The sequence below is a fragment of the Dendrobium catenatum genome, unplaced genomic scaffold, assembly GCF_001605985.2.
Source record: "Dendrobium catenatum unplaced genomic scaffold, ASM160598v2 fragScaff_scaffold_853, whole genome shotgun sequence".
Classification (NCBI taxonomy): domain Eukaryota; kingdom Viridiplantae; phylum Streptophyta; class Magnoliopsida; order Asparagales; family Orchidaceae; genus Dendrobium; species Dendrobium catenatum.
In genome coordinates this window covers 10157080-10166846 of record NW_021319315.1, presented here as the reverse complement: position 1 = coordinate 10166846, position 9767 = coordinate 10157080, and positions in this window count along the sequence as shown.

Sequence of the window (9767 nt, the reverse complement as noted above, 5' to 3'; positions counted from 1 at the left end):
GACAAAATCTTTATTGTCTAATTCAGATATATAAGAGTAGTCGAAGTGAGAGCTCGGTGCTATAGAGCTTAAGAAAAAGAGAAAATAATACAATCTTTTATGGGTCGATCATATATATTTTTAGCATAATTTCTCTCTCGTTCTTATGTTTCTATTAATGGAAAGATTTCTATTTTTTAGGGAAAGGAAAATCTCATTTGAAAAGATTACTTCTTCTCACCCATCAGATATCTTCTATCTTCCCATCCCCCTTTTATAGGATCCAAAAGGATGTGGAGGTTATATTCTGGGATATGAGTGTCATCCCATCAATACTTTGTTACGAGTAGACTATTGGTACCGAGTGGAATGTCAGTTGTGTAGGGCTAACCAGGTGAGGTCAAATGATGTTTTGGAATCTCCTTGTTGACCTCTATGAAAATTCAAAAAAAAAAAAAAAATTGAAAATTAAAAAAAAAAAAAAAAAAAAAAAGTCATCAAGAAAAATAATACCTTCTCAAATCCTGAAATCCCGCCGGAATCCCGCATAAATCTTATGAAAATACCCAATGACTGACACCGTTCGGGTCTATTCCCACGAATCCTGTAAGCTCGCTTCTATGCCCGTGAAAATACATAGATGCCTTCGCTATTAAAATAGCGTTGAGCTGAAGCTTCCCCGCAAGCCTCAACCCGACTCCAGGTTGCACGACTCCATCTCCTCATTATCCTGATTGCACAGCTCTTTACCTCTTTAATTGAAACTCTTGTGCTGAAGTCGAGCCCTACAAACCTCCTCCATCCAACCTCAACAGCCTCCCCATCCCTCTACTAGACCTAGCCTAAGCCGTCGGCTAGTAGCCCTCCGATTTCCCTATATCCTTTGACCTTCAACTTTCTTCCCGCCTCTACTAGCCCTCCTACATGAGTTCCACCTGTAGCAAGCCCATCCCTATGCCTTACCCGAGACCCCTATCTTCTGAACCATCCGACCTCCTGCACTCGAACTGAGCTTAATAGAGTCGAGCAGCCTCTCTACCGATGGACTTCCTCACAGTAGTCTCTCTCACTGTATCTCTTATTTTTTAACTGATAATAATGTTAATAGCTTTATAATAATAATAATAATATATATATATATATATATATACATCATCATTCTTTACGTAGGTATAACAGTTCTTAAACTCAAAAACCTCTAAAATTTTATTCTCGGCATTTGCGATGCACCGAGGGAACCCCACCTTTTCTTAGCATGGTGGGAGATATCCTATTGCGACGCCTACGGTGAGGCGGGCGAGCCTTAGTGCCGTCGGGGAAAGAATTGTGCTTGTTCAAAAAGGTACCCCTGAATACGTACGATTTTCTTGGCGTGGTAGGATTGAAGACTACAGCTATAGTGTCACTCGACACCGACCGTGCACGTCTTTTTTGATGTGGTGGACAGGCTATGACTCTTATAATTTTTCCTAAATGGGGGAGACGCCGTGAGGCTACCAAAATTTAAATTGAAAGTAGAACCTAATTTGAAAAAAAAAAAAAAAAAGAACAACAGGGGACTGTATTTGAATTTGAGCTTGCATATCGAAAGACAAAGAACTTGAACTTGAATGGATAGCAGGGAACCAAACTTTTAATTAATGAATTCTTAACTACACTCAATGCAAATTGCAAAATATAAGCCTTAGTCATACAAATGAATACCAACAAATAAACAGGGGATTTGTGCTAAATCTTAAATGAGCTTCAAGTAATGACTGGTGGTGAATAAAATTCTTATATTTCACCTATATACAAATAAAAATGCCTCATACATGTATGCAAAAGATGATTATAACAAGCATAATAATATACTCAATGTTTACAAAATGTATACAATATGGTCAAGAAAATGGTGAATTCATAAGTATAATGCATGGAATATGTAACCGATATGAAAGTGACTAATGGACATGCATGAAGAAGTTAACAGCGAGTGAAGCTTGTTCGGTGGTTGACATTGACATATAAATGAGTATATTAAATCCACCTACAATTGATGATATTCTCTACAGGTATATACTGAAGCATGTAGCAAACGTTAGGGTATCCCTATAGTTTGAAATAGATTTGCGATAAATAAATACACTTCTCTCCTATAAGCAAAGAGATTTAACATGCAAATGAATATGTTGAATACTCATGTAAATGGTGACATTGTTGACATCTCTTTGGTTCAGTTCTCACCTCCACTGGACCCAATGGGTCAGACCCAACCCATTGGGCCTAGGCTTGTGCCTTGGGTCAACCTAGGTTAACCCAAATTAACCCATTTGGCCCCTTTGAGCCCAAATCAGTTTTAAACATATTCAAACCAATATCTTGCTCAAAACCCTCACTCCTTTGACCTAATTGACTGTTTGACCAAGTCAAACTCTAACTTGGTCAAACCAAGCCCTTAATTGGTCAATTTGACCCATTTAAACCCATTGAATGCCCTAAATACATTCCTAATAGGTTTCAATTCAAAACCACGACCTGATCACCTCCTTTTCCCTCCTAATTAACCCCAAATGCAATCTAGATTGTTGATCATTGCTCTAAGCCTTTAAATACGCCTTTTAGGGCATCTTGGAGGGGACTTTTGCAATTACTATCTCCCTAGCTGCTCTCATATTGAAATATTTTGTGTGAGAACTCACCTAAGATCCCTCCACCTTCCACAAGTCAAACCTGAGCGATTGGAGTCGCTAGCAGTGAGATCTCCAGCCAACCGAGGCTATTCTTCTTCCAAGATGATTTTCGCTCGATTGAAGGTGTTTCGAAGCTCAAGATCAACTAAGGAATTGTACGTTGACAGTCTACAAGTGCAACAGGCCCAAGATCTACCGAATCCACTATGTGGGTTGAGGTATATCGTCATCCCTAGTTCACTACACCTAGATTCAAATAACTCGTGTATAGTGTGTTTCAAGAAGCTATTTTTGTTCCCCACGAATGCTCTTCACATCCTCTACTTGTGTTTAAAATTTTGCTAAATCTATCGTGTGGTTTGCAAGAACGAGACAAATTATCATTTTAGGCTTCGGTTTTTCCCTAGCTTTCGGTGTATGAGATCTCCGTCATCAATCATGTGATCAACGGTGGAGATCCTGTCATTCTGCGATTTCGTTCGAATCGTGAAATCGATCCCACATTTGATCGCACTGTCCGTCTCCATCAATATTGTTGATTCAAACCGCAGACGATCCAACGGCTCCATCGTTCCATTGACATGGTTAAGTCGTGTGCCATTTTCCGTGCAACCATTGCCAATGATTGCGCGGAGGCGTAATCATTGGCAATGATTGCCAAGCTGCTTCCGCAATTACAGGAACCAACCCGAGGGCTCTGCTTGGCCCACCGCCGCCGCCATTTTCTTAAAATAAGTTTTAAATATATTTTAAATCCCTTTTTTAATCTAATTCATTCCTAAAATCATAATAAATTCAATTTTAATCCTAAAAATACCTATAATATATCAAATTGTTCGTATATTAATTATGTTTAATTTAAAATTAATTTCAATTTAAAATATTATATATATTTTTTATAATATTATTAAAATAATGATTTAGGATATTTATTATTTTTTCTATTATTATTATTATTATTATTATTTTATTTATTTATAAAGTTATTTATTACAAATTGATTTATTTTTATTTACATTATTTTTTGAAATTTATATTTTTATAAGAATTTTAAATTATTTTAAATTACTTATATTTTAAATTCCTAATTTTGGGAGATCCACTAATCAAAATTTAAAACATATATTATGTGCATGAATAGTAATCATGGGGGAGTGGATTAGTGAATGATTGAGTCTCAATCAATCACTAATCACATTGTTAAGCGCGCTTACTTTTTCTTTTATTATCTCTTGCTTGTATAGGATGCACGAACACATAGTTTAAGCTATCCTAGATCTAAGGATATGGTGTGTTTATTATTTTTTTTTATGTACCCCCTACATATTTCCTCAAGGGTCAGTACAAAACTTTATTTTAAATTCATCTATCGTAGTGACATCTTAAGGACAAAATTAAGGACCCGTCTAGTGAACTTAGAAAATTCTAGGACATAGTATAGATCCCTAATTGATATGAAAACTTCAACATTCAAACTTAATGACATCTTAAACCTTCAAAAATTTTGTAAGATTTTTAGGACTCTTTAGACCCCTTAATTAATCAACCCTAATTTACCTAATAATTAGGGCCCAATAACTTCTAAAAATTCTAATAAATTTATTTCAACCAAAAAAATTTCCCATAATAGCTCAAATTCTTTAGAATTCATCCCTTAATCTTAGATAATTAGGGACCCTTATTTGAACCTCAATTTAAGCCTTAACTTAAACTTTAACCAAAAATTACCTTTTTGCCCCTATTGAATAATTTAAAATTATTAAAAATTCTAAAATTTCCCCAAACACTTGGGAACACTTTCTTAAGTCATTTCTAAACTTTGGGGGTGATTCCAATTAGTTTTGAGCTAATTTGAATCAAAATCATAAAATTAATAATAATTGAGCAATTTTAATAATTCATTAATTGCCCAAAACTTTTAAAATTCATAATTTTGCATAAGAAACTTCAAATCCAATAAAATCAAAGCCTAATTATTCATCTTAAGGCCTAATATTTAATTAAAATACTAGATCTCCCAAACCTAGCCTATTTTCCATAATGACTTTTGGACCCCCTTAGCCTAGCACCTAGGAGGACCCCAGATTTTTTAAAATTAACTAATACAACTTAAACTTTAATTACCACTACTCTAAGCATTAAAATGAATCAATAAACTAAATTAACTAAAATGGATCCTAATTCACTAATATTTAAACTTTAAATAAAGTTTTCTTTTTAGACCTTCAACAAACCTGAATTTTAGGCAACTTTAACTAACCACCTAACTTAGGATCTTTCATAGCCACACAGGCTTTTACACACACATAAAATTGTTTACTAGGTCACCACTTTTATACCTAGGCTAGGCTGGTATTTAATTTTCTATTGTGTGCCAAGTTTTCTGAGATTTCACTACATATTGTGAGCGAAATTGTTGTTATGTTTGCTTACTTTTACTATACTCTGGGAATTAATTTGATTGTGCGTTAGATTTACCCATAGGTTAGGATTGATATTTTTATATTAATGATGTTTTTTATAGGTGGCCATACTTATGCAGTGCTAAATAAAAGGGCGGCAATAATCATGATTTCAATACTAATGATGTCTTTTACAGGTGCTTCAGAAATTGCTCAGCCCCTCCTAAAAAAATGAGGGCTAAACTCATAAATAATAATTGCTACAGATGCTCCAGAGACTGATTAGCCCTCAAAATAATTAAGAGCACGGTCAAGTGTGGATGTAATGAGTTTTTTTTTTATTTCCATATAAACTGCTTGAGATGATATATTAACTGCTTGGGAATTTTTATTAGGATAAATTTACAGGAGAGTATAGAATTTACTGATTTTCATTAATATAAATTATTTATAATATTAGTGAGAGTTATGAAAGTGTCTTTGCGATGGAATATCTTTATGCAATTCGAATTCCAAAAGAAGAAGGCATGCTCAAGAGGGAGAGTCTTCTTCCATTTAGTAGATTGAGTATGAATGGCTTTTAGATATCCTAAGAGAAAAGGCAATACTCCTATAAGGGGAGATTATCTCTTCGTTTGGATATTCAAGCCACGACGAATCCAAAGAGACTAAAGAGGAGAGAACCACGGAGTTTAAGGTGAGGAAATCTAAGGAAGCTGAAGAGTTGAAGACCTAATATCCCACTCAAAGTTATTTAAATCTTTCTTAGGTTTAGGAATATGGGTTATTGGCAGTGGTGTCCGGCAACTTATTTTCTACAGAACCTGGGTTATAATTAAGGGTACTTGGCCTATAAAAATTTATTAATTTATTAATTATTCTAATGTGTTTGATTTATAATGATCGCCTATAGGATTGCTTATTTTCTTTCCTAGTTTATTAGCAACTTGCACGCACTTTTGTTTTAGTCTGGATCTCGTTAGGCTCTCTAAGGACTAAAAATTTTCTACTCATAACTAATATTTAAAATTTTAAGAAATAAATAACATAGAAACCTTATGACCTAAGGAACAGTCAAAATCGTTTGAAGTCGCATGTATAATGTTGCATTTTTCTTTCTCCTTGCTATAAGACACCTCTTCGCTTACGGGTAGAGTTCAGATAATCTGGCCTATAAAGATGAAGTGCTAGACCTGGAGAGGCCTAGTATTTTCTAAAAATTATTTTCTATAAGCCTATTTTTAAAATTTTATGCATATTTGATTTGAAAACTTCAACTAGCATGCATTGCATTAGAAACAAATTTAATTAAAATTTTAATTACATTAGCTCTAGGAGATTAACCATATATAAGTACAAGGCCAATTAGGATCTCTCTAGACGTCAGCCTTAGCTATACAAAAACTGAACTACCCACCTATCTTTTATAAATGACTCGACATCATAGTTTTAAATTGATTAGGTGGTTGGCTGGCTCCCCAATCTAGACTGGGGTAAGTCTATGTTTAGCACTGTATTAGTTTGGACATGAGTGTTAGTGTTATGTATCAAACACTAGACCTAATTTTGATTCAGAAATCAAGGCTACTATATTTGGTATCGTAGTACGCCTTTTCGGTAGGTAAGTTCCCTATTCTTCAGGGATTATAAATCCTGCTCATCTGCGTCACATGGATGACGACACCTCCATCCTTCTCTCATGTATGTGTCGATTGCTTGACTTTATCTCCAGTTTTCTTCTTAGTACCTTAGTTCCTCTAGATGCTGGTATGAACCCTACATGTTGATTAAGCAATTTGATCCATTTCTTTCCTTTTGAGTAGGATTTTCTAGTCTCCACCCTCATGCCAATCCCATTCGAAAGGATAATGTAGAATCCTTAATTGAGAGTCTTTTTAGGCTCCGACCTAAGATGTCATTAACCATAGAGGCTTGAGCCCGTGAGAAACTAAATTCTTCCATCTAATAAACCCTACTTGAGCTGATTTATTGGGTAGGGGAAACCCGTTGTTGTGATCAAGCTATATATATTGTTACCCATTAAGCTGTGTAGGCGAGAACTACTATCCTCCATGGTTAATTATATGTATTGTCTAATCTGCCCTTATATTAGCCCATTTACAAGGAGCACAGAGGCCTATAATTATCCCTATCCCTTGGGGTGGTGCAATCGTATTCCCCTCTACACTCTACAACATAGCGGTGTCCTTTTGGAGGTACATAGATTTTTGGTGACCTCAGTGGGACCAGTTTCTCTCTCCATCTTTAGATTCTTTATTATCCTATCTTGTATGTACTCTGTGATTGGTACTCCTTAGATTAGGTCCGTCCTATTCTTAGCTAGGATCTTTCCTTGGTTAGAATTCCTTTCTCTTAGCTAGAGTTTCTCCCTACTCTACTTCTTTCCAGCCTTGTAGGCTATTCCATGCCTTACCCATTCTCATTCCTTCCTTCTTTTGTGATTTCAATTATGATTAATCTTTCAAATTTCTTTTCTTGCCGATAGTGCCATATCTTTATTTGTACCTTCCATTAATTTTAGCTTTAGCTCGGAAGTACGGGTGACTCTTCTTGAGTCCCTGCTTGCTAGTCTCCCTACTAGAGGAATCACTTTTGGTTCCTTCACTGACTCGACATTTGTTACCCTTGGCGGAATCACCCCTATTGAGGCTGTGGCATTCTCTCCTCCCTAGAGGAGAGGATGTGTAGTCATGCATCCCTTTGGATGTCTAGTTCCTCGGCAGATAGCCCAAGCACATGCTCATCACATTCACATTCCTACGCAGTCAGTGCGCCCTGCGGTTAAGAGACTAGTACCTAGACTACTCCCTGTTCCCCCCACTCATCCTACGATTAGGTAGCTAGTGCCTATCACACTTGTTGCACAGGATGCTCTGACCCCTCAACGCCAGCAACCTTCTGTTATTACCCCTATTATTCCGGTGGAGATACCTCGAGTTCGGATTCCCCCTCTAACTTCCACTAGGAAGTGGGGTGCCCAGACTGAGGATCCTTCACCTTCTTCTCATCAAGTTTCTATATTTGCTTGGCTCTCTCACCCTGAGAGCATCGGGTAGACCCTGACCCTTCCTCTTGTTCTTGTTCCCCCTGCCACCCAGGAAGTGGGTTAAGATGTTCCTTCCTCCTCTACCTCCGGCCTTAAGAGAAGGGCCAGAAGGAACGGAAATAGGAGACTCTATTTAGCTGCATCTGAGGTAGAAAGGTAATAGATGGTAGAGGAAATAGCTCACCAGAAGCCTATTTAGAGGAGAGTGGCTTCTAAGCAGCGGAGGCCATGACCAGTTATAGTCGCACCTACTCCTGAGGTAGTAGTTGCACCTGAGATAGATGCGATCCAAGGAGGATGCTTCTCTCAACTGACACATAATGGGGATAAGGAGGACATTGCCTGCATTGAGGCGGCTCGTCTTGTCACCACTACTCTACCCCGGGATAGGGTCCCTAGGGACACTGATTTCCAAGCTCTCTCTTAGAGGATTCAGAGCATCGTCCGCCTAACACGTAATAGAGGACTTATAAGTCAAGAGAGATTATTCTGGTAGATTTCTTAGGCTACTCTTCAGTTATAGAGATAGACTGCAAGATAGAGGTATAGGTGGCAAAGAGGATAGCTACCTCGGCAGTCAATTGATATAACTCCGGTTGTTATACCATCGGTAGTTACTCCTGCTGTCAGATGACACCCATGTCATCATGGATAGAGATAATACTGGGAGCCTGCTCGGCCCCATGTTAGTTTAGTTATGGTAGGCCCTCAACAATTGGTTACCTATACAGAGCCCTGCCATAGTAGGTGGTTTTAGAGATGTCGATAGGCGGACACCTCTGTTAGGACAATACAGTCAATTGAGATAGTGCGACCAGTTTAGGTAGTATAGTTAGTAGAGGCAGTTATGCTAGTGGATATAGTAGATCAAATGGATGTAATAGTTCCTTCTAGGTCCGAGGTAGTCCTAATAACTTGTGATGTGGATATGGTAGCTCCTCCCGATGGATCACCAGATCTAGTTGAGTTAGCTTTAGCTCCCAGCCCTCATAGGATCACTTCCCCAATGAGTCTCTATATAGAGGTACTCCGTCGAGCCTTCTCTATGGATGACACACTTAGAGATGAGTTAGAAGAGGATGTACCATTACAATAGGTGTGTGTGATTACGCATCAAGGTCACTCGGACAAGCAGAGAGAGCCCGAGGACAAGGATGAGTAGGGAGACCCTAAGGAGGGAGGATCTCCAAGATCAGTAGCTATGGATGCCATAGTCTTGCACTTATAAGATCAGATGGCCAAATACATGGCAGTGATGACTTCCCAGTTGACAGCTTTGTGGGTTACACCCTAGATGGTGGGCGTAGATATCCCTACCATATCCAGAGATGAGCCAGTAGTATCGCCAAAAGCACTAAACATTATGAGAGTGGATAGGGTCCAGTGGGTAATTTTTTCAATACCAATATCAGTCTAGAGTTAACCAATACAGTTGTCAGCTGATCATATTCAAAATTTGATAGCTTAGAAGGTAGAGTAGGCGATTTTATGTAGGAAAATTAGAGAGGCTGTTAGTAGAGGGCGTCCTTACTCTGTTGAGTACGAGCAGGAACCCTACCCCCTAGCTTCATTCCCCTGAGATTTAAAGTATTTGACGGGCTTAGGAACCCGAGGAAGTATGTGGCTCAGTATTAGGCCATATGTTGT